This window comes from Fundulus heteroclitus, chromosome 24 (assembly GCF_011125445.2).
Source record: "Fundulus heteroclitus isolate FHET01 chromosome 24, MU-UCD_Fhet_4.1, whole genome shotgun sequence".
In the NCBI taxonomy this organism is placed as follows: domain Eukaryota; kingdom Metazoa; phylum Chordata; class Actinopteri; order Cyprinodontiformes; family Fundulidae; genus Fundulus; species Fundulus heteroclitus.
This window is the reverse complement of record NC_046384.1, coordinates 876899-904033: the sequence shown is the minus strand read 5'-3', so window position 1 is coordinate 904033 and position 27135 is coordinate 876899. Positions and strand designations below refer to the sequence as shown.

The 27135-nt window shown below is 40.5% G+C and overlaps 1 non-coding gene across 1 annotated transcript; it reads left to right on the top strand.

The window, feature by feature from the left end:
- The first annotated feature begins 2078 nt into the window (after positions 1–2078).
- On the top strand, positions 2079–12527 carry LOC105921995. Its single transcript, XR_004928080.1, has 3 exons — positions 2079–2129; positions 4706–4876; positions 12488–12527. It is a non-coding gene; the product is annotated as an uncharacterized LOC105921995 (transcript).
- The last annotated feature ends 14608 nt before the right edge of the window (positions 12528–27135 follow it).

Sequence of the window (27135 nt, the reverse complement as noted above, 5' to 3'; positions counted from 1 at the left end):
AGCATTGAACTAAGTTACAAAAAGAAGAAACATTAAAGAAATGGTCAAATTAAATAAACTAAAGGCCAAATTTCTCCTTCCCCTGCCAAACAAATGGAGCAACCTGCTCAGGAAGCTTGACAGCCATATAAGGATATCAGCTGGAACTCATCTGTATGATGATTTCAGCAGCAGGTCCGGAGGAAACTGGTAACTCAAAAGAAGAAATTACTTTGTTGCATTTAACAAAAAATACAAGAGAACTGACAAACAAAGTTAACTAAATGTGTGCACTGCAAATAGTTAACTAAAGAGTCAGACTAATGAAAACAATTTTAAAGATAAGAATCTAAACTACTCAAATCAATATGTAAAGTAATATTAAGGAAGAACAGAAACCCATTACCCTTCCTGCCTCTGTGTGACAGTTGGGACAGGTGTCACAGATATGTATGGGACTTTTTGACGTGGTTTTTGACCAATTATGTTGCCATGGTAACTCGAAATGGCGTGAAGCACAATTATAGCACACTTCACGGCATCGAGACGCACGTTTTGATATATACTTTATGAGGGTAGACCCTACGGTTCAGGCTGTATTAATGGTGACGGAAGAAAAATAAATAAAGAAATCCGTTATTAGGTGCATAGTAATAGGTGCCTCCATACAATAAATATGCAGGCAATGCATTTGCAGGCGCCTAATTAAACCTTGCAGGTGACTGCGTATAATTCTACCTCCTCCTGTATGTCCATTATAATCTTTTCCCCATTTCTTCTCATGCACGTGTCTTGTTTTATGAAGCTTATTATATCTTAAAGTTGCATCTTTTAAAGGTTTCACACATTCATCAATGTGTTTTGTCAATTTTGTATTCTGTTTTTAATTGTGGACAAGAAAATCTGAAGTGTATGCTACAGAATATCATACTATAATGTAGATGTGTCCTAGCTGACACATCTTCCCCTAATTGGTCATTCTGTCCAATCTAAGTCAGGCTCTGTGCCTCCAGTGATTTTTGTTTATCTGCAGTTTCCATGGTAACTGCCTTTCTCAGTCCTGTCTCTGTAATCTCATAATCTCTAAAATGCTGTAGAATATTCTGCATCGCCTCCATATTGACTGGGTCTTTTCTACTCTAGACTGACATAGGAGCCGATGGGAGTAAACGCAGAGGGAGCTATGTTGCCTGTATTTTCTGCAGTTTACGGTGTCAATAAGTGGTGATAACTACTGAAAGTAGATCACGTGGTGGAGATCACCATTTTGAGCAGAGACTGGTTCTGGAGATGAGTCTTTACACCCTGATGACATTGCAGAAACCCAATCCATAAATCATACCTTAATGCTTATTAATTTGTTGTCTCTGTATTTGACAAACTAAGTACCTGGAGTTACAGTGTCAGCACATGTAAGCTGTACTAAACAGTTCTCTTTCAAGGGTATTAAACTTCTGCCTCAGTTGCAAGCAAAGTGTAAGACTCTGGAATGACCTGGAAATTATAAACCCTTATCCAGGCTTTAAAAAAACTGTATATACACGTGTATATAAACAGAATGCAAAAATATACAAACAAATTATTGTTGTTGGTGTGAAAGCTCAGGATTAGATGTGTGTGACAGAGTGAAAAATTAACAATAAAACTTTATTAATGACATTAACAACCACAAATTACACACTAGAACAATCACTAATCCTGTATTGTCATGTTTTACATTAAAATCCTCGTTTTACCACAATAATAAGCTACGCTCATCTTTTCAGGAAGACATTTTTGTGTCCAGCAGAATGAGCTTCCACCTTTATATATCAATATAACTGTAGAATCCTTGCGCTATTCTAAGATTCACCGCCCCAAGATGGCGGCTGCAATTTATGCGCCACAACAGTCAATGTGGGGGCTACTTCTTATATGTCTGTGGGATTCCCAAACGCGGAGCCGCGTTAGTCTCTTCTGTGTCCTTTGTCCTTGTTTTGTTGGTGAATCTGAAAAAGAGCAGGTGATGAAGTCTGGAAAGAAGTCCAGCAGCTGGAGGCACAGCGGAGAAACTGGAGGGAAGCAGGAGCTCAAAGAGCGGCAGGACGCAGCAGAGGAGACACCAATGATGGGGGATGTTTTCCAGGCCAGAGTTCTGCTGGACCCATCAGGTTTGGAGATTTCCTTCTTCATGCTAACTGTGTGGATGGAGCTAAAGTTTAGGAGCCGTTTTCAGCAGCTGATGGATTCCTCCTCTTCATCAGAACTCGTTGCAGGGTTTCCCCCAGAAAACTGGCTAAGCCTGCAGCACTGCATAGAGGTTGTGAATGCTAGTTTAGCATATAGCATCGTTCAGCATCAAGTTTCTGTTGTCTGCCTGCCTGGAAAGTTTCTCCAATCAACGTTTTTTGGTTATCGCATGTTTTTTTTCTGGTTGTGGATATGGCAGACCAATCCTGCCATAATTCATACACACAGAAATAAATGAAGGACCCTATAAAGTAAATACTGCGGTAAAAAGTTGCTAAAATATATATTTATGTGCCATTAATTCAACAAAAAGACATTTATTGAATAACTAACCAACTATTTTGATATTAATATAATATATAAGTACCGTATTTTCTCTTTCGTTTATTGTGTTTTATTTAAACCACTCATTTTCAATCAACCGTTTTTCTTGAACTCTTGTATGTTGCATATTTATTACAAGTGATCTTTCATTTGTATTTGATCCCCCCCTTTTTTTCTATATTTATTTACATCCGTATTTATTAAAAACATTTTTTCCCTCAAAAATTATTTTTCTCTACCTTCTTTGGTCGTCCTTTTGATTTTGAAACTGCTATAATTCCACCCCTTATTTTGTCTTGTCTGAATGTTGTAAAAAAAAGACGCTCATATTCTTAGTTGCTTTTAACTGGCCACTGTTGCCAGAGCTGATATCAGGACAGTAATTGAAAGGAATTATTTGGGCACTGACATCTTCTCTTCAAGTTCAAGAATGTATTAACAGAGATAAAATTAAAATCCACACAACATCCCTATATAATGCTGTTTATCTGAATTAACACTATATTTCAATCAACAAATCCTCTCTACCAGGCTAGTGAGACTTAACTAAACTACTAATCAAATTGAAGATAAAAAGAAGCTAAGCTAAAGGAACTATGTACATGCAAAAGACACAAAAGACAAAACAAGTGGTTGATCATCATCAGAATAATTAATTGAATCCTGGTTCCCAGCAGATCTGAGTTAAAGAACCAAAGTTCATATTAAATAACACAGAATGAGCTTAAATTACCTTAACTAATTCAGAACAATATTTGTTGTGTTTCAACCCATTCACAGTGCAAATCCCGAGTTAAAGAAAACACTGTTTGATAAAATAACATTTTAAAGAATGATTTTCTCAGTAAGACTCAAATTTTAGAACGCTCGATTTTATTAGTGCGATTATACCTCCTGGAAGCTAGGGGTCTCTGTGGGGATAGGTCGCTAAAATCGGTTATTTCTAAAGTTATACAAAACACGTTTAAATCGACATTAATATTCCATATTAATGTGGTATTAACGCTCATAGCACTATCGACGATGGTGGAGAGAACGAAACAAACCTTATGTTTGAAACAAACCATATGCATATCCGGGAAGAGTGAATGTTACCGGAAGCTAATAGCATTAGGCAAGCGGACATTCAGCGCTAACTTTGAAAAAGCTTTGGCTTTATTTAATCGTAATGAGTGGACCGGATAACACAAACATCCATTTCCCATCAATGTATAAAAACCTTGTGGAGATAACGTTTGTTATAACCATAAAACACACTCAAATTACATCGGCAATGACAGTTCGAAGAATGCTAACGGGAGCTATCCTTTAAGCTCCAAGTATTTCAAAAGCACTGTGAAAACGCATTAATTAAACCTCCTTAGTGAGCCATTTAACTTTTCCTGTTTGTTTCTCTGTCAAACCTGTCGATGCCTCTGTGTGAGTTCGCTTCACTTTGGGCATCCAGTTGGAAGAAGTTGAAAGCAGGGGATAGCTGCTTAGCAGCAGCAGACATGCGGCCAGCCGAAACGCAGTTGTAACAGGGCGATGCGAGGTCCTACATGCAGCCTGTGACCATGTCACAGCGGGCAATTTCAGCTCAGCTCTTGTCTCAGCTTGGCTACTGGGTTCTGTGCCGGCTTTTCCGGCTCCGGTTGGTGTCTGTTCCTGCAACAGCTGAGGAAGCAAAACAAAGTTGGTTCGGCATAGGGATTCTTTACTTCGGCGTCTAGCCGAAGTTAAGACTGCAAACTTAACTTTTATCTAGTCGGCAGATCTCCGAACCCAGCCGGGTCCTCCGCTCCACAGAGGACGAGTAAAAAGCAAATTTTTACCCAGTTTGAGAATCCTTGAGTCCCATGAGGCCCGGTCAGGTCCTCTGGGTGAAGAGGACCTCCCCCCCAGCCCCCTTTGTCACCCCAGGCAGGAGTAACAGGACTGAGAGTGATTGTCTGTGGGAGCAAAGCTTTATAGCACTGATGGCACCCTGCTGAAAGGGCAGATTCTTGGTGCCTGTGAAAGTCCCAAACTTCTTTAGCTTCCAATTCAATCTGATTTTTATTTTCGTCATGGCCTGGAGGCACAACACTGCTGATCAAATCTTTTTCTCCAAATTGATTCTTTCCCATCGTTGTAACATTGTCAAGATCTAGTTTTTCATAATGCATGTAATGTATTTCATTGTTGGCTGCAGATGTTAAAGAAGAGGCTCCTGAAGAACATAGTCCTGAGAGGGAGCAGCAGGATACAGAGCCCCTCCAAATAAAAGAGGAACAGGAGGAACCCGGAGCTTGTCAAGAAGGAGAGCAGCTCCTTGTGAAGGAGGAGACTGATACAGAGTTTCCAGTAACTGCTGTTCCTAACAGTAAGGACCTGTTTAGTTTGTTTGTTTGTCCCATGTTGTGGCTAAAGGCCACAACTCACTGGATTCATTAGCATTCAATCAAACAAAATATGGGTTCTTTCTGACTCTACACGTGCCGATCCTATACCTTCAAAAAATGTCAGCTCTGACTAGAGGGTTCAGTGACAGATCCCATGACTCCCTAGGTCGAGTGTTTACGGTAGAGTACGGTTGAACGATTTTGAAAAATAATCTAATTGCACTCTTTCAGAAGCAGGTTCTAGGTTCACCAGGGTGCCTGCTGTGACCCAAATCACCTCTGAAGCACAGTACAGGTTGATGGTCTCGAGAAGCCCCAGAGCATGGGGATATGTGCTGACATGTCCTTTCATACCATGATAAAATGACTTTTCACAGCATACTGGAATGATAAAGGGGAATATATCGTCATCATTTTTAAAACCATATGATGTGTTACTGTAAACCTTATATTTCTGTGATCCACTAAAACTCAATACCATGAATAAAGTGCTGTTTTAGCCACAATAACGTAAGTGAAGTGATAGCCTCCTTGGTTTTGTAGATATTAGTACCAGCCTGCTCCTGCCTATCTCTGAAGGCCCATCTTACCCCGGCTTAAGATTTGACTGTAAAGATAAAACAATTATCAGAGACAAACATTAAAATATGCATATTTAATTCATTAGGAATTCCCGACAGAGACAAAAGTTACATTACTATTGTTACCTAAGTGCTTCTCACAGGCATTGCAGCTTTTCTCTGATCTAAATTTCACAAAAACATCCTTTTAAAGGCATACTATGCAACATTTTGCAGTTAATTAATGTGTTTCATACCGTTTTGGATGATTAAATGAGTCATTTCAGGTCGAACAAAGGTTTTCTCGGCCGCCCTGGTGGTCTGTGGGGGAAATACCGTACTTGCAATGGCGTACCGCGAGCGAGCTATTTTTAGAAACGTAACGTCACGATGCACGAGACTACTGAGCCTGTGAGTGCGGCCCGAGGGCTCCTACAATTGCAAGTACGTTATTTCCCCTACAGACCACCAGGGCGGCCGAGAAAACCTTTGTTCGACCTGAAATGACTCATTTAATCATCCAAAACGGTATGAAACACATTAATTAACTGAAAAATGTTGCATAGTATGCTTTTAATAAGATTTACTGGCCCTAACTAACTAAATATATAAATAAAGTAAGCAAAGTTTGGTGTTCTTCAGATCATAAGCTACAACCTCTTTAAACTAATGATTCTTCTGCACTCCAACAATGGAGACCCCCAGCTCCATGTCACATTTTCCAGTCTTGGAGAACTTATTTGATGTGACAGGCATGGTGTTTTAGTTCAGTGAGCTACACACCAAACCTCGCGTGGTCTGAGCAATCACGTCTGGTCTCAGTCTGTCCATGATGTTGCTGCACAGGAGACACCCCCAGGCACCTGCTTCATCATCCAAGTCCTTAGGACATCTGAGGTCTGAGTGTGTGTACGTAGCCTCTTCTATGTGATGAAGAAAGCCCTTGACCAGCTCATCAGGACCCTATACAACAGCTTTCAAAGCTCTGCTGTCCATTCTGAGGGGAATGGGAGGGTGACAGCCTCACGATCTTGAGCCAAAAGTCATGGGATCGTGACTGGTTTAGGTCTTTGTTGCTGTTCCTCAGTGCGCTGAATCCTGTTTATGACGCCAAGTTGTCATGGAAAAACGATTATCAAGAAGCAAGGTACTCTTTGAATCCAGTCTTTATTGAAGGCAAAGAGCATTCAAGGTGCATTCTTCCCCAAAGGCACACCTAGTAAGACAAACCCTTTTGTCTTTATAGGGAACAGGTGTACACAAACAGGAGGAACCTCTGTGATGAACAAACAAAGCCGTATGTGACATATAACAGCTGCATCTTGACTCCTGAATCTTAACCCCTCCTACAGCCTGGGGAGGACCCTGCTCTCCTCACCCACTCTAATTTACCATCATCCCCCCTATTCACACACACACACACACACACACACACACACACACACACACACACACACACACACACACACACACACACACACACACACACACACACACACACACACAAACAAACACACACACACAATAAAGTTCTAAGAATGCTTTACAACATGTACATACTGGTAAACTGAACTCTGATTAACTTTACATCTCTGCAAACACTCTAAATTATACATGCCATTCTTTTAGAGATGACAACATGTTTTGCACATGGTTTAGATTTAGAAGTAGACAAGAACATTTTCTTTTACAATAGAAAATTCAGTAAAGCTCTTGAATGCACAGTCACGCAGCTATAAACCTTCCAAATAACATTACCTAATGCTAGCTTTTTTTAGCTTGACAAACAGCCCCTCTTGAGTTGCAGTACCCAACGTTCCGCTTTGGGAATGCATCTAGAAAAGTAGTGGGCTGACAAACCAGCCTGTGCACCAGCTGGATGTCAAGACCGGTTTCAACCCTCTCTTCATGGTTCTGCTGATTACTGCTCAGTGCTGGCTCAGACTGGGTACTGCCCAAGGTAGAAACTAATAGTTGAGTTGTATTGAACCACCAAGTGACTCTTTTAAGGTGGGAGCAAAATAAAAGTATCCAACTCAAAATGCTTAGAGCACAGAGCAGATGCAGGGCTTCCTCTTCTCATGAGGTGCTTCACCTGTGGGGCACCAGTGGTGCAGGGGTTAGGGTGTTCACCCTGCACTTGGCGATTTCCCGGTTCGATCCCCCGCTCTGAACAAGCCTCAGTCGTCGTGTCCTTGGGCAAGACACTTCACCCTGTCAGTCTGCCCCAGGGCACCTGTGGCTACTAACATACCTCACCACCATCAGGGTATGAATGTGGTGAATGACTGACTGTCAGTGTTGTAGTACTCGAGTCCGAGACTCGAACTCGAGTCCGAGTCATTAGCTAAATTTAGAGACTCGTGACTTGACTTGGACTTGAGCACTGATGACTCGAACTTGGACTCGGACTCCTACATTCAGATCATTCTGACTCGGAAATTGAGAAAAAGACTCGACTTTTTTTATATCATTAGGCTATAATTTTAATATGTCATTAGAATATTATTTGGTGTATGATTTTAATATCTAAATGTCGTGCCGCGCATGTGACGTCACCATCTCATGAGCAACGCCCCTTGCCGCTAAGGTTGGGCAAACAGTGTGAGAGCGCACGTAGCAACCAGCCGTTACACATGCAACAGATACAACGATATGACCGACTTTTCCGCTGTTAAACTTTCACAAGAGGATGTCCAGGCGCCCATTTTACTGGTAGAACTGTGGAACAACATACCAACGTTCAGCTCAAACGATGGATTGAGTGTCGAGGGGCTCGGAAAGACTGGGAAACTGGCCGAGTTGATAGAAAGGTAAGTCGTTGTTTTTCTCCTGCTCTGCGTTCATAGCGTCATTGGCCGGTTTTTTTTTTTCTGTTTGTAGTCACCGTCCAGGAATCGGTATAAATTTTCCGGCCCGCCGAACAATTTAGTCCGGTCCGGTGGCCAAATGCATTATCATTATCCAACGGCTGGATCTCCTCGCTGCATCGAGCGATATGCATCAGATTTGTTGTGAGTAATGGGGGAACGCTGCCGAACGCGTTTGTGGGAATAGCCCGGTGGACGGGCGAGGAAAATGCGTAACAGCATCTGCGGTGGCGGGCGGACCCCGCCCGCCGGCCGGCACCGCGGCGGTGTGCGAACCCCGCCCGCCGGCCGGCACCGCCGCGGTGCGCGAACACCGCCCGCCGGCCGGCACCGCCGCGGTGCGCGAACACCGCCCGCCGGCCGGCACCGCGGCGGTGGCCAATAGACCCCTTGCATCTGACGTCACAGTCACGTGATCGGGGGTGCGCGCCTCCATCTTGGTGGGCAGGCTAGCCTGACAGCCCGTCTACTACATGAGAAAACGGGTGATTTTGAGCGTACTTTTAGTTAGTTTATTTTTGGAATCTAAGCAATGCCTACGACTTGTTGTGCTCCCGGTTGCACACAGAGGCATTCCAAATCGTTGGATGTACGTTTCTGTCGTTTACCGAAGGATGAGGAAAGAAGAAAGAATTGGATATTTTCAATGAAAAGAGTGCAGGCAGACACTCACAATGGACTGGGGGAGCAATCATTCTACGAGAGAATTTGCAGTCTACACTTCATCTCCGGTAAATACAACTTAATTCTGCTCTAGTCATTGTTCTACTTAAATAGCGGCGGAGGGGAGGTAGCTATCGCTACACGGGCCGGAGAGCCGCCCGTGTAGCTTCAGACAGCAGCAGACAGCGGCGGCTCTCCGGCGGCGGAGGCAGCAGCCGCGGCGGCGGAGGCGGCTCTCCGGCCCGTGTAGCGGAGAGCCGCCGCTGTCTGCTGTCTCCGCCGCCGCGGCTCCTGCCTCCGCCGCCGGAGAGCCGCCGCTGTCTGCTGTCTCCGCCGCCGCCGCTGTCTGCTGCCGCCCACTACACGGGCGGCTCTCCGGCGGCGGAGGCAGCAGCCGCGGCGGCGGAGACAGCAGACAGCGGCGGCTCTCCGGCCCGTGTAGCGATCGTTACACTGGCCGGAGAGCCGCCGCTGTCTGGAGCAGCACCCGCTTCCTGCTGCTCCAGACGACGGCGGAGACAGCAGACAGCAGCGGCTCTCCGGCCAGTGTAACGATCGCCACCTCCCCTCCGCCCGTTCACGGCGCTAGTACGTCTATGTTTACGCTGCAATGTCGCCGACACCCCCACCCATTTTAACAAGACAAAAACACCTAAATAATCCGTAGTGAGTGATGTTTGTTTAACCTACCGGGCGGGTCTTCCTCTCTGCTTTGTGCTGTTACACAAACATGTCTGAACATCCATCCATCCATTTTCTGACCCTCTTAATCCCTCATGGCGTCGCGGGCGTTGCTGGAGCCTTTTTCCTGATATAAAATAATTGTAGCCGTCCAGTGGTTTCATGGCTTCCATGCTCTCTTGTCCGTACTGGCCTGCGTGTTTATAAAGTAGCTGTGTCGCGGTACGAAACCCTTGGCCAGCATTTCACAGACTCGCTCCGTCCCTTCAGGCTTTTGCTGTGTGGATCTGGCAATCTGATACCATCAACCATCAACTTACTCTTAAAACGATCTTGTGATACGTTATCTAAAGAAGAAAAATACCTGGAGAACTCGTCATTTCGTCAAATGGCGTGCCAACCAATATGGCCGCCACGCAAGGGGTTCTGGGTAACGGAGTCACGTGGTTGCAAGGGGTCTATAGGCCGGAGTGCGCTTGGCTGCGAGGATCCGATCGACGCCGCTTGCGGCTTTAACATCCTTCATATGCGGCCTATCAGCGTACCTCGAGTCGCTGTTGCACGTTCCATAACAACAATGTTTAAAAACCATGGTTAGGAGACGTCTTAGACTTGGAAAAAGCGGTAGTTTTACTGAGTAAAACCAAGGGTAACTACAGCGAAAGAGTTATTAGTGCAATGGAATGTTACTGCTTCATGTCATACATCACACGTCAATAGTGACTCGACTCGGACTTGACTCGGATGAGTAGTGGACTCGACTCGGACTCGACTCGGATTTTTTTTTAATGACTTGGACTTGACTCGGACTTGAACACTGGTGACTCGAACCTGGACTCGGACTCGAGGCATAGTGACTTGACTACAACACTGCTGACTGTAGTGTAAAGTACTTTGGGGTCATCAGACTTGATAAAAGCGCTACACAAGTACAAGCCATTTACCATTTTACCTACTTTTAACATTGATCCTCGGGAAACTTAAATAACTGTCCTTGTGAGCATTTGAACAAAAACCTGCAATACAATGCGGCGGCATAGCACGAGACTGCCAGAACCTCTAAATGTGTGTACATTTGTTAACTGAATAACTGAGACATTTTCATTGGTTTGTGCTAAAGAAGTAAGGGTTAAAGCCCCAATTGCAATTATAATATCAGTTATCAACGTTTGCTGGATAAGTCTAATCGGCCAACAACCGGTCAGATCACACTTTTCCAGCATAAATAAGTTCATAACTGCTAATTAATTAACACATTGTTAGTGTTAATCATTACACGTTCATTGCCCTTGGATCACAACCATTTCAATTAAATTTGTTATAGGTACCATTTGAGTTTGAATGATCTATTATTAAATTTAGGGCTGGGCAACGATTAAAATGTTTAATCGCGATTAATCACATAATTTGCCCGATTAATCATGATTAATCGCATTGTATGCGCAAACTCCAAGAATGAATTCAAAAGTAGTGTAAAGAGCACTTTTATTTTAATGTTCTGCTGCCATATGAACAAAAGTGTTGTAACATTTGTAGCACTTATTTTATACTGGATATTTTCATCCCATCTATTGAATTTAGTGCACTATTTGATCTTTTCTTCATAAGAGAACAGCAAGCACTGCAGCCAAAATATGGCCTTTTTTGACCTGCTGTATATTAGCCAGTCCCTAAGCTTGATGTATCATGAAACTGTTGACCTTTTGGGTTTTGTGGTTTTTATTTTATTATTACAATTAAATAATAATAATAATAACAAAAATGTTATGTTCAGTGTTTTTTCGCTAATCCACCTCTTATATCTTTCAATCCTTATGTAATTTTGTCTGTGTTGTGTGCACCTGCCTGTTGCTTTAATCCTATAAATTTCCCCGTCGTGGGATAAAAAAAGAATTAGCTAATGTTATCTTTCTTAATAACACTTTTTAATATATGTACTGGGTTCTTTCAAGGTCTTAATTGCATTTTCTGTGTGGGCACCAGTAACATATGATAGATAATATCTACTTTGAAAGTTAACATGAACTGCTGCTGAAGATGACCACTGATCTACCTGGATGTTCCATGGAGGAACATCCATCTGTGGCTCGACGTTTTCTTGCTCATGTTTTTTCACGTGCTTAGATAAATTTGTTGTGTTTCCACTGAAATGAACCGGCTTTTTACAAAACATACAGCTTGATTTCATTTACGGTATTAAAATAAAGCCAAACGGTGCTACTTCCCCTGTTCATGTTTTTCCACTGCTGCAGTCTCTCTCAGCTGTTTGTGTGTTAAGTTTGTGTGAGAGCTGAGTGGGCGGGCCAGGCTGAGCCTGCGTGCTGGCGCCGCTGAGCCATGTACGAGAGGGGAGGGGGAGCGGGAGAGTGCTGCCGTGACACAGCCCGCTGCAGTCAGCGCGCCTGCTGACTGACACTGACTGAAAGCATGTGAGCAACATGCGTTAATGCGCGATAAAATAAATATCGCCGTTAATAGTCTAATGAATTAATGCGAAATTAACGCGTTAAATTGCCCAGCCCTAATTAAATTATAATAGAAAATTATAATTAATAATAATATTCATAATCAAACAGCTTTCTGGCATAACAGTTGGATTGTAGTCACTCGTTACTTGGCAGGTTGTGAGGCAACAGAACTGTGAACAAGCAAGACATAAGACACAACAATGCAAAATAAACAATAAAAAAGTAGTAATTAAATAAAAAAATTAAATATGACAAAATTACCTAAATATGTCTTAATTAAATGTGCCTCAGTTCAGGCTGAGATGAAAATACTTTCTAATGTGCATAACGTGTTTCAATGTTTCCTGCAGATGTTAAGGAGAAGCTGATTGTTAAAGAAGAAGCTTCTTTAGACCACATACCTCCTGATGACCTGCATGACCCAAAGCCCCCCCTCATCAAGGAGGAACAGAAGGGAGTCTACATCAGTCTGCCAGGAGAGCAGCTCAATGGGAAGGAGGTGATTAATGCCATCAGGTTTCCAGTCACTTCTCCTCCCATAAAGAGTCTGGATGATGAACAGTCTCTGCTGCTCTCACAGCTTTATCCAGACCAAATTAAAGACAGAGAGCTTCCAGAAGAGAATGATGGAGAAGAATCCATCAGAATACAAGATCATGGAGATGCTTCCATTTCTTTAGAGACAGAAGACACTGAGGAGGATGAAGAGGACAGTGATCTAGAGCACCCTCTCTCTGAGCTGAAACACTTGTCAGACTCTGGGTATAAGAAATGTTCTACAGAGAAGAGAAATGTGGAGTCACGAAGGAAAGTCCAGATACGATTGAAGCTTAACTGTGAGGACTGTGGCAAAACGTTTAATGGAAAATCTGATTTAAACACACACATGAGAATCCACACAGGACAGAAGCCTTTCCGTTGTGATCTATGTGGACAAAGATTTAGCCACAAATCAACTTTAAACAGACACACAAGAATTCATACAGGACAGAAGACTTTCTGTTGTGAGCTATGTGGAAAAAGATTTAGCCAAAAATCTAATTTAGACATACACATGAGAAGCCACACAGGACAGAAGCCTTTCTGTTGTTATCTATGTGGACAAGGATTTAGCCACAAATCAACTTTAAACAGACACATGATAATCCACACAGGAGAGAAGCCTTTTTGTTGTGATCTATGTGGAGAAATATTTAGCCACAAATCAACTTTAGACAGACACATGAGAATCCATACAGGACAGAAACCTTGCTATTGTGAGCTATGTGGACAAAGCTTTAGCCGCAAGTCATATTTAAACACACACATCAGAATCCATACAGGAGAAAAGCCTTTCTGTTGTGAGCTATGTGGACAAAGATTTAGCCGCAAATCGTATTTAAACACACACATCAAAATCCATACAGGACAGAAGCCTTTCTGTTGTGATCTTTGTGGACAAAGATTTAGCCGCAAATCACATTTAAACACACACAACAGAATCCATACAGGCGAGAAACCTTTCTGTTGTGAGCTATGTGGACAAAGCTTTAGCCAAAGAGGAACTTTAAACACACACATGAGAATCCATACAGGACTGAAGCCTTTCTGTTGTGACTTATGTGGACAAAGATTTAGCTATAAGTCAATTTTAAACAAACACATGAAAATCCATGCAGGAGAGAAAATGTCTTTGCTATGAATACTAACTAAAACTACACAGCTGAAGTTTGCCCTGGAATGATTGTGTGTTGTCATTAAAGCCAACCATCGGGGTGCGCTGGTGGCACAGCGGGTAGCGCGACCCATGTACGGAGGCCTCAGTCCTCCGGCCGACCCACGTTCAACTCCAACCTGCGGTCCTTTGCCGCATGTCACTCCCCCTCTTCCACCTCTCTTCATGCCAGCCTACTGTGTAAAAAAAGCAAGCCACTAGAGCCATTAACCCCCACCCCCCAAAAAAAGGTAACTGTCTTCACTTGTTAATTTCAGCATTTCTCTAGTGGCAAATTTTTAGATTTGTCTTGAAACATTTTAATATTTTTTCACTGTATTTCATCTGTTCAGACTGAGCTGTAGACAGGTGTGTTCTCAGTCTTTGCTCACTGCTCTAACCACTAGGCCCTCCCTCCTAGGTAGTGAGATTTCTTGAAAGGTTTGTTTTTCCTACGTTAGGAAGGGTTTTTTTCTGATTGCGATTGCTTTTATTTCACCTGTGGATCCCCTACACCAATTCTCATAATTTAAACTGATGTTTATCCCTGATAGGCGAGTGACGTTTACTGTGTTAAGATAGCGTTCACATAAAGCTGAAACCAAAAGTTTACATGCCCTTTTATATAAAAGAAACAAGCTTTTTTCTCACTGTCAGACATGAAATCTGAATAAACCTTTCCTGTCTTAGCTCCGTTAGGATTAGCAAAATTATTTCTGTTTTGTAAATGCCAGAATAATCAATGACCTTTTTTGAGACATTGTTTTATAAGTTTGTTGAAGGTCAGAAGTTTACTTACATTATTATATTTGGTACTTTTGCATTTAAACTGTATGACTTGGCTCAAACATTTTGGATATCCGTCCAACAGAACTGATGTAATTGAGCCAAGTTTTGTATGTCACCTTGCCCGGACACTCTTTCAGGTACGCCCATATATTTTCAATAGGACTGAGATCAGGGCTTTGTGATGGCCATGCTGAAATACTGACTTTGTTATCCTTAATTCACTTTGTAACCAGTTTGGCTGCATGCTTCAGGTCATTGTCCATTTGGAAAACCCATTTGTGCACAAGCTTCAACTTTCTTAATGCTGTCTTGAGATGTTGCTTCAGAATTTTCACATAATGTTCATTTGTCATGTTGTCATCTATTTTGTGAAGTGCACCAGTCCCTCCTCGGGCAAAATAACTCCACAACTTGATCCTACAAACGCATATTTCACAGTTGGGTTGGTGTTCTCTGGCTTAAAAGCTTCCCCCTTCTGCCTCCAAATGTAAAAATGGTCCTTAAGGCCAACCAAATAAATTTTAGTATCGTCAGACCACAGGACGTCTCCAAAAGTACTTACCCGATCCATCTGTGCATTTGCAAACTTTAATCTGGCTATTATCTGTTTCTTTTGGAGTAATGGCTTCTTCCTGTCAGAGTAGCCTTTCAGCCGTTGTTGGTACAGTACGCGTTTCACTGTGGATAATGTGACACTCTTACCAGCTTCAGCCAGCATCTTCACAAGGTCTTTTACTTTTGTTCTTTGGTTGGTGTGCACATTTTAGACCAAAGCATGTTCATCTCTGGGATACAAAACTGGTCTCCTTCCGGAGTGGTATGTTGGCTGGACAGTCCCATGGTGTTTATACTTGCGTATAATTGTTTGAACAGCTGATCATGGCACCTTCAGGCACTTAAATTTACACCCAAGAATGAACCAGACTTTATTAAGCCCCAGTTCTCTTCCTGATATCTTGGTTGATTTCTTTTGACTGTACCCTTAGAAAACTTATTTAGGTAAGAACTCTAGCTAAAACAAGAGTGTTGTCCAAATAATGCAGTCGGTATGGAAGGGAAGGCAGTAGGAGAAGGAGCCTGTATGCTTCCTATTGTAGTTCTTTTGGCTTAGGAAGCTTGTGATGTCCCTTACCTGTGCTAAGGAACTATAAGGAATCCCACAATCCTTTGCATGACATGACTAATAAGCACAGCCCACCTCACGGAAATTAACAAAAATGTTCGGAAAGAACAAAGCAAGCAGTTGTACATAGCACCATTTACCCTTTCGAGTTGTTGGTCATCCATGTGGTTTAAAGGCCTTTGACCATCTCTGCCTTTGTTGTCTAAAGCAAATAAAATCTGTTGGATATTGTAACACTGTAAAGGTAAAGTTTTAAATCAAAGGAAGCAATACAATTTTCAGCTGTGATGTGATGAAATACAATGTATTAATATGTTAACCTTGAAAATTTAAACTCTGATTGTCTATGTTGGATGCATTGTTTATTTTCCATATAATGTGTATACACCATTTATGTTAAAAACAAAACCTAATTAAAAATTTAAAACAAAATCGTCATCAGTATGTCAAAGCTGTTTAAGAAGAAAATAAGCAATTGGACTGGTTACTCTTAGAACACTGTAAAAGCTTGTCATCTAAAAACAAGTTAAAATGCTAGATTTGCGTCTGAATCTCCTCAATTTAAGTTAAATAAACTAACTGCTCTAGGTAAGACTTCTTGAAATAAGGAAAAATCCAGGCTTTAGACAAGAGAAATATTTAAAGGTGCGTAGCCACATTATTTGACTCTGGTTGTGTACAAAGTTTTTATGAAAGATTATCATGACCTGCTAATAGTTATTTTGGTGTTTTATGCTTTGTTTTTGCTCAATTTGTTAGTAAGTAAAGGTTTTTGTGTTTATAATAACAACGGAAGTACGACACTGCACATGCGCAGTGGAGAATAAAAGAAGGAAGCAACTAATGGCTATTGGCATTTCCAAGTTAAACGATGCAGAATGGTCCAAGATCCAGTGAAAAAAAATTATTCCAAGAGGGAAAAGACTGGCATCTCTCCGGGAATACACTATGAACGTTGGTGTTCATACTGTGGTGAACCCCAAGTGCTCATACTTGAATCTTTTTTCATAACTTTATTGTATTTGTTTACAACTTCCATCAGCTGATGCTACTGGTCAGATACTCTTTTGGAAACAAGCTCAATAAATAGACATGCAAAAGATTACTCTGTGCTTTCAGACATTTTAAAGTGCAAATACATTAAACAAATTAAACAAAGCAGGTAGAATTAAATTAAACAGGCTGCAATTGTTTAAGGAAATTTCACCTTTTATAGGAAAAAATAACTACCATCTTTGTTTTAAGAAACGAAAATTGGTGATTAGTGATTTATTTAGGGTGTCAGTATGATTTTAGTTCTGTGTTAGATTTGTGATAATCTGATTTATTTTGTCTCACATAAACCTGTCTGCAGCAAGTGGATTACGTTAGTATCAATGAGCCATCTACTAACGAAATGTTATGAGGAAACGCTTATTTCTTCACAGTTAATGGTCCAAAGTATGAAAACAAAGGCGAGTGTATCTGCATACATTTTGAGCAAAACCAATTGAATCTCGGATAGTTTTAAAGGCTACATTAAGGTTATCACATTTTTATCACCTTATGTCAAGTTCCTTATGTTAGTATCTTATGTTAAGGGTAAAAATACTCATTCCATTGGTAGATCATCTTATTTACCTGCTGAAATCAAGGACAAACAGACATATTTCAAAAAGCTTTACGTACTTCTAGTTAACTTTTTACAGTGTAAAACCTGGACAAATTCCCTAATAAAAATTAGAATGAAAATAATAAAAGGATGATATCTAGACAGAACCGGGACAGAAACCAGGATAAAACTCTAGTACCACCAGTACCACTGGGATTAAATCTAACCAGAACTAGAGAAAAAAAACGAAATGGTTACATCTGGGCTGAGAACCAGGATAAAAAAACATGTCAGGGAAAGAAAAAGCCATAAGAAAACTAAACTCTGTCCAGAATCAAGACAAACATAAAACTAAAAAAGGTCAAACAAGGATAATGGGATAAAACTGGAACAAGAAAGAAAGGAAAACCAGGATAGAACAGAGACAAGCACGGACCAAAACCCAAGATGAAACCCAGATAAACAGAACAACCCTTAGCAAAAAGTAGTTTATTCAAGGGCACTAGGAGTATGCTTTTTTCATTCAGTTTACTTGAAGTTTACTATTAACAAACTATATTTAATATACTTAACAATTGTATACTTGACTTTTACTGAGAAGTATAAATAGAAGTCTAGAAGTACATTAATACTAAGACTTGAGCTTGTACTTATAGTATACTTACCCTATTTTTCGGACTATAAGTCACATCAGTCAAAAAATACGTCTTAAAGAGGAAAAAAAAAACATATACAAGTTGCACCGGACTATACGCATTTATTTAGACATTTATTTCACACAATCCAAAACTAAAAACTGACATTCAATACAAACGTATTTAGTGTTTGCTGTCTATAAGTTAATGTTTCAACTCATTAAGTGGTACAGGAGCAGGATCGTTTTCACAACCCTAGGGCGCCCTCTTGTGGCTATAGACGGTAATGCTCACTCCTTGGTTTCTTACTGGTCAATATGAATTACCATTTAAATTTGAGATATAAGTTTCACCTGAATGTAAGTCGCAGGATCAGCCAAACTACGAAGAAATTGTGACTTATAGTCTGAAAAATACAGTGATAAAATTAACTTCAAGTATACCACTTTTTGCTAAGGGTAACATTAAGCAGGCAAAACTAATAAAGCCAAGACACAAAGGGGTAAAAGTTGTGGTTAAAAATCAATGTTAATTTGTTCATTTTTCTGCCCCGCAAAATATGATAATTTTAAATAAATTGTTTTTTGTAGGAAATGAATGTATAAATCATTGTAGCACTAAAATAAAAAAAGTTTCGCTCATTTGTTGTATTAAAAGTCTTTTGGTGTATGGTCAAGATCCGTGGGGAAGAGCCCTTTAGATGGCGAGCCAACCCAATCGAGCAGTGGAACCAGAGTCTACCTACACCATTACAAAAAGCAGATGGACTATCTGCTGTGGTAGGATCGTACCAAGCAATCTGCATGGATACTTGTTTGAACTCAGAAACATAATGAAGGAGTGCGCTCCATTTGACAGACACAATCACCAAAAAATTGTGTTTTTTTTGTATGGTAATATCTGTTACATTTCTGTCAACAGGTTTTTCTACTAAAGTCAAGTTCATATTTGCAACCCTTTCGTGTTTGTGTTTTCTTTGTGGCTGTTCGAGTTAATTAAATCGAGCTCAGTTCTGACCTACTTTAATAACACATCACATGTGATAACTCAGAGGTAGGTTACATGGGATAAAATTTGGCAAGCATGCCAGGAGGGCTCTGTAAATTGACTATAACAGTTTATTGTCACTACTGTGTCACCCTAAATCTAAAAGTATGTCACAGTTATTGCTGCAATTACAAAAATGGATATTGTTGTACAGGAAGGTATTAAGGTGTCAAACTCGGTTATTGTCAGTGGTATGACTGGTACCCCTAAAGATGAAGAAATAAATTATTTTCTCAAACAATATGGTAAAATAAGACGCATTATTGTCATTGATGATGCACAGTCTGAATTCAATACCTTTAAAGTTTGAATCGGGTGAAGCTGTGGAGGCACTTCAGCCTGTATTACCCTTAGAAAGAACATGTCTTGCACATTCCTATGTCATCCACATCTTAAGAACACTAGCCAGTGTTTACAGTAGTACTGTTTGAACAGAAACCACTCCCACATTTCTGACTGAGCTTAAAGACATTGCAAAATTGAGTGGGAAGGCTTTTGAGGATGTTTTAATGGAGGAGTTGACCAGAATCACTGAAACTTTAAAGGTTCAAAAGAGAGATGAAACCAGAGAAAGGGGAAAACTGTGAGGCAACTCCACTACCAAATCCTCCTCTGCCATCACACACTGGTAGTGTAGTGACCCTACCTCATGTGGCCACTGCTGAACCAGCTCTCACCCAAGAACAGATCACACCTTTTCCTTATAGTAGCCAGTTACAGCCAACTCCTATTGGAACCTAGCCATACCATAGGCCCACAGCTCACATAACTTCACCTGAGGCAACCAAAACAATGCACAGTTTTTGAATTAAAAATTCTCCTTCTCATGTATAAAGCCCTTAATAATCAAGTTCCATGATATACAGTGCAAAAATGGATCTAAAAATAAGTAAAATGTTCTTAAAGTTAGTGTATTTATCTTTGATTTGAGTAGATAAATAAGATTATCTGCCATTGGAATGAGTATTTTGACCCCTAAAATAAGATAATTAGACATCCTGCACTTAAAAAAAGATGATGGAGATGAATTGTTCCTATTTTAAGTGCAAAAATCATATTCCATTGGCAAATAGTCTTATTTACCTGCTCAAATCAAGGACAAATACATTAATTTTAAGATAATTTTACTTATTTCTAGTTCTGTTTTTGCAGTGCATCATAGCTCTGATTACCCCGTATCTTCCTAACAGAGCACTTTGCTCTCAGGCTCGGTTTTATTCTTCCAGCCAGACACCTGTCTACTTTTAAGACTATGCTTAAAACTTTCCTTTTTGACAAAGCTTATAGTTAGAGTGGCTTAGGTTACCCTGAGCTACCTCTATAGTTATGCTGCTATAGGCTTAGGCTGATGGAGGACATCAGGGTCTATTTCTCTTACTCAAAGTGCCCGTGGCACTAAGGAATGAAACAGAACAGAACATAATCCTGCCAAAACACTGTCTCATTGCCGAGCTATCAACCGTTGACAACATTTTACATAAGCTGGATGCCAGCAAAGAGCATACTCACCTAAATGATGAATCCACCAGCAGTTACCAGCTGAAAGAAACACCCTGCAGTGTTAGCCAACAAGAGACAGATGCAACCTCAGTGCATGGGTGACATGCATCTGCGTGAAGTGCTGGTTTTCCTTGATGACATGATTGTGTTTTCTGACTCTTTGGAGGAACACGAAACTCATTTAATAAAAGTCTTGAACCGACTGCGAGAAAATGGCCTCAAATTATCACCAGACAAATGTCGGTTTTCTATGTGGGCAGAAATGGGCAAGTTTAACAAACACCCTGTCCAAAAAAATGCATTTTATTTTATTTAGAACTACAATACAATAGTAGACATTGTGTCCTTGCATAAAAGGAAATTTAACACAATGTTTAAAAAAGTTTGGTTTTGTAAAAAAACAAGATTATCTAAGGCATACAATATTTTTTAAGTAATGTTTCACTAAATGCATAAAAATAAATACATTTCCACTTAAACTATTGTCAGCACTGTAATTTTGTTTTTGGTTAGCTTTGTTAGTTTTTATATAAAAACAATGTTTATTTGCCTTCACATTTATTCATAAAATGTGATAACATACAATCAGTACGTGACAAAACACATTTACTGCTTCTGCGATAACTCAAATATGTAAAAACTTATCCGAGAATCCTACTGAACAAAAACTGCTATTTGAAAAGTTACTTTTCTAACACCTTCATGAATGATCTCTTAGCTTATATCTTTTCTGGATTCAAGTGAACTATACTTTCTTTCACTTTACTTAGCCCATGCCCTAGCAATAGGTTTATTTTGATAACTAGCAGGGAAGACAACTTAAACATTAATTAATGGTTTTGACATTAGACATAACCGAATCAAACAGTTTGTTTTCTTTAACTTTGAAGGTGAGTAAATAAGCCGCACTTTGTTTGTGACGTCAGCGCCGTACGTGCAAAATGGAGGGCGGTGACGCCATCGTCCGAAATTATAATTCATAATATCTCCGAAACCAAAGCTGCACAAACGCTAATTTTAATGGCACAAACCTGCACAAACGAAACACTAGAAAGGTAGAGCGCTTTGGTTAAATTCTGGATGACCCCAACAAATAATCAGATCTCCGAAACCAAAGTGCCACAAACTATATATTTTTTAACATTGATGGTTGACATGAATAAAAAAAACTCTCAGAGAGGATGGCAAAAATATACATAAACAGATAAGGAATAATTACAATTGAAAAGTACAAAGTATTACATATAACAGCAGGGGATTTATGTCAGGGCAGATATTTAAATCAAACATAGAAGGAGCCATGGAAATATGAGCAACAACAAAACGTGGATGCAATTTAGAATAGCAGAAGTTGGGAAAGGTTAAGACTCAATTTTTGGCATATCTGTCTCTCTCTTTTTTTTTTTTTTTTTTTTTTTTTTTTTTTAGCTTTTTAAGAGTTCTATTTTGTTCTATTTTGTTTATACATTTTATTCCCACTTGCTATTATTCTGTTTTATTTTCCTATATTTTAATTATGTAAAACCCTTTGTAATCTAAGACTAGGAGGAAGCATAAATCCACCCTGATACTCCTCATTATCTGGACTTTATGACCCACAGATGAAAAAAAAAAAACAAAAAAAAAACCCTTTAGCTTCCGCCTGTGTTTCAGCCTCACGATAAGACGGTGAACTGATGAGAACAAAAAACCCCACAAACCCAGTTATTCTGCTTTGACATTTTATTCCAGTGAAACATAAACAGCACAAGCTGCAGCGGACTGTTAGCGGTGTTTTGCAGGGTTTATTTGAAACATGCAATATCACAATGATTAAATGCCTTTCTAATCAGGATTTCTTGAGATTCCACGGACCAGATTAAGTTTTGAATTAATTTTGAATTCTTAAAGTCGAACGCGTATTCTTTATTTCCTGGATCGGGCACTGAAAAGCCACGCCCGCATAAACATCTGCGTTTTCCAGCTGCCGCCGCCACCAGTTTATTTATCACACAGGAAGCAGGAGCTCAAAGAGCGGCAGGACGCAGCAGAGGAGACACCGATGATGGGGGATGTTTTCCAGGCCAGAGTTCTGCAGGACCCATCAGGTTTGGAGATTTCCTTCTTCATGCTAACTGTGTGGATGGAGCTAAAGTTTAGGAGCCGTTTTCAGCAGCTGATGGATTCCTCCTCTTCATCAGAACTCGTTGCAGGGTTTCCCCCAGAAAACTGGCTAAGCCTGCAGCACTGCATAGGAGATGCTAATGCTAGCTTAGCATGTAGCACAGGAGGTGCTAATGCTAGCTTAGTTAGTTTAGCATGTAGCACTGGGGTGCTACATGCTAAACTAGCATGTAGTGCTGTTCAGCATCAAGTTTCTGTTGTCTGGCTGTCTGGGAAAGTTCCTCCGAACAACGCTATTTTTGCTTATCTTGTCTAGAAAGAGGGTAGCATGTTTTCGTCTTCCTGTTCTATGGAGGACCAATCCTGCCATAATTCAGAATATATACGGAAATAAAACAGGGACGCTGTAAAAAAAATAATCTGCCTAAAAGTAGCTAAAATATAAAATTGTGTGCCATTACATGCAGCAAGGTAATTATTCTTGGCTGCAAATATATATCTCATTATTCAAATGTTTTTTTTTTTTATCTCTTTGCATTAATTAATGTTTTTTATCTAAGCCACTCATTTTTGGTTATCTGTTTTTTTTAACTCTTTAATTTATCTTGTTTATTTATTACAATTTTTTTTTTTTTTTGCTTCTCCCTTTTAATTATTTCATTTATTTAGATCCAAATATATTTAAAGCATGGTAAATAAATTATTTTGTCATCCTTTTTAATTCTGAAACACTGATATATTTCCACCCCTAACTCCCTCTTTTCTCAAAGTCGCTTGTATTCTTAATTGCTTGTATCTGGCCACTGTTGCCTCTGCGACAATACTATGGGAACTGACTTGTTCCCATAGGGTGATGAACAGTGTTGGTGTAGTGCCAAACATGAAGCTTTTGGCACTTTGATCAGTTTTAGTTTCATCTATTGACATTTTGGAAGTATCTTCTACATGAGTTGTAACAAACTTTCTTCTCACCACTTGCCCATAAAATTACCAGTTTTGGAGATACAGAAAACTTGGTCAAATTGTCCTACTTGAGCTGCTGATCCCTGCATCCCTTCCAGAGTTGCCATTGTCACCTTGACTGCTTCTCTCATTAAAGCTCTCCTTGTCCAACCCATTATGGGAGGGCTCTCTATTTTAAAAACATTAGAAGAACCTTCTAATGTTTTTAAAATAAATATAACATATACAGAACTTAACCGTTATCAAATGTTTTAACATAATAATTGCATTGAAGTTCCACAACAGAATGACACAAAAGATACCAGTGATCATTTGTAGATTAGATTAGATTCAACTTTTTTGTCATTACACAGGTACAGGTACAAGGCAACGAAATGCAGTTTAGGTCTAGCCAGAAGTGCAATAGCTGCAAGTGCAGGATAAACAATGGTTCCATAAGTACAGGACATGGATTTTTACTGAGTAAATATAGAGATTGATACTATTATAAACAGAATTTTACGGATAGATTTGTCCTATGAATATAATATATAGATAACTAGTATTGTGAACTACAGCTGGATATGTACCAAATATAATATATGAATATTACTATAAATAGAGTTTTACAGATATGTACAATAGCATAATATACAGATTATTGTTATTATACCAGAGTTTACATGTACTATGAATATACAGTATGTACATATGGCTATTACTATAGGCAGAATTGTGAGCATGATATACAGGTAGCTATTACTATAAAATGAATAAATAAAGTTTGCACAGAAGCTATTTAAATTAAAGTGCAGTGGAAGGTAATTGCATATTACAGTTAAAGTATGGTATTGCAAATGTATATGTAAACAATTGGTACTGTGAATAAACAGCAGTGCAAATCAATATTCAATCAAGGTGAGTAGTGCAGGATGCATGTAAACAGTTGTTAAAATAGTAACAGTCAGGAGTGCAGGTGAACATTACAGTCTTGTAAATAACATAATAACAAAATGGAGGTAGGTGTGAGGAGGGACAGGAGAGTCTATCAATGAGGATTAGAGTTCAATAAAGAGACAGCTCTGGGGAAAAAGCTGTTCTTTAGTCTGCTGGTTCTGGTCCGGAGGCACCTGAAACGCCTGCCGGAGGGCAGGAGAGAAAACAAGTCTGTGAGCTGGGTGAGATAAGTCCTTAAGGATGCTGCGGGCTCGATGTAGGGAGCGTTTCTTCTGGATGTACTCAATGGTGGGTAGTGGAGTCCTAGTGATGTGGTGGGTGGCTTTGAAAACCCGCTGCAGTGCCTTGCGCTCTGCAACAGAACAGCTCCCATACCACACTGTTGCACAGTTGGTCAGGATGCTTTCTATTGCACAGCGATAGAAGTTCACCAGGATAGTCGAGGATAGCTGGTTTTACCTCAGTGTCCTCAGGAAGAAGAAGCGCTGGTGAGCCTGGTCTTGACCAGGCAGGAGGTGTTGGTTGACCAGGACATGTCCACTGAGATGTGGGTCCCCAGAAACTTGAAACTGGAGACACACTCAACAGCCATTCCATTGATGTGGATGGTGTCGTGCGTGCCTCTTGAATCTTTTCTGAAGTCCACAATGAGCTCCTTCGTTTTGGTGGTGATGAGGAGCTGGTTATTTTCAGTGCACCATGTGGCCAGATGCTTGATCTCCTCCCTATAGGCAGTCTCCTCGTTGTTGCTGATGAGACCAATCACCATAGTGTCGTCCGCAAACTTGATGATGGAGTTGGATGCGTACACAGGCTTGCAGTCGTGGGTGAAGAGGGAGTAGAGAAACAGGCTTAGCACACAGCCCTGTGGTACACCAGTGTTGAGTGTGCTGGACGTGGAGCAGTTGGTGCCTGATCGGGCATTCTGGGGTCTGTTGGTCAGAAAGTCCAAAATCCAGTTGCACATGGAGGTGTTAATGCCCAGGTCTCGAAGTTTGGCTATTAACTTAGCCGGGATGACAGTGTTGAATGCTGAGCTAAAGTCAACAAACAGCATGTGTGTATAAGTGTTCTTATTGTCCAGATGTGTGAGCACAGAGTACAGTGCCATGGAAAGTGGATCCTCTGTGCTCCTTGTAGGTTGAAACTGTCAGTTCCTGAGGTTCAGTTTTCTCTACACTGCTGATCAAATCTTTTTATTCTCTAAATTTAATCTTTCCCATTGTTGTAACATTGTCAAGGTCTAGTTGTTCATAATGCATGTAATGTGTTTCAGTGTTGGCTGCAGATGTTAAAGAAGAGGCTCCTGAAGAACAGAGTCCTGAGGGGGAGCAGCAGGAGTCAGAGCTCCTCCACATAAAGGAGGAACAGGAAAAACCCGGGGCCCGTCAGGAAGGAGAGCTGCTCCTTGTGAAGGAGGAGACTGATACAAAGTTTCTATTAACTGCTGCTCCTATCAACAGTAAGGATTTGTTTGTTGGTTTGTTTGTATGCCCCGTGTTGCAGCTAAAGGCCACAGCTCACTGGATTCATTAGCTTCCTGTCAAACAAAATATGGGTTCTTTCTGACTCTACACGCAACGATCCTATATCTTCAAAAAATGTCAGCTCTGACTAGAGGGTTCAGTGACAGATCCCCTGACTTGCTAGGTCGAGTGTTTATGGTAGAGTACCGTTGAACGATTTTGGAAAATAATCTAATTGCAATTTTTCAGAAGTAGGTTCTAGGTTCACCAGGGTGCCCTGCTGTGACCCAAATCACATCTGAAGCACAGTACAGGTTGACAGTCTCGAGATGCCCCAGGGCATGGGGATATGTGCTGACATGTCCTTTCATACCATGATAAAATTATTTTGCACAGCGCAACTAACTGCAATGATAGAGGAATATATCGTCATTGTTTTTAAAGCCATATGATGTGTTACTGTAAACCTTATATTTATCTAATCCACTAAAACTCAATTACCATGATTAAAGTGCTGTTTTGGCCACAAATACCTTAATGTCTCTTGTTAAAGAATTGACTGAGCTGCGGTCACCCCAGGTTCTTTTGCTGAATAATGTGGTGTTTCTATTGTAGCCTTCTGTGGTAATAAATACGAAACTGTATATTACCATGTTTAATCTAAAAGGCAGAGGGGTGTTTACAGCTTCAGTACTGGGCTCTCTTACACAACAAGGCAACGGGCAGATTTCCGGATGCAAGAGAGAGCCCTGCTCATTCATTACACAGACATTAAGTAGGACCCATTGTGTACAACCATTCTGGGGCGTGCACAGTATGACATCAGCGTTCCATTCATCACAGTGGTGGAGAAGAATATAGTATAATGCAGATGTGTCCTAGCTGACACATCTTCCTCTAATCAGTCATTCTGTCCAATTCAAGTATTTCAGACTCTGTGCCCCCGGACTCCGTTGTTTATCTGTAATGTCCATGGTAACTGACTTTGCAATCCAGTTTCAGTAATCTCAGAATTTCTAATCTGTCCCCCTGTTGATGTGCCCAAAAAGCACATCATAAAAAACTGTTCAAATTTCCATTATATCCCTCCATTGGTGTGCCCCAAACGCACAGCACAACGAAAGCAGTTCCAAAAATTGGGCTGGACCAACA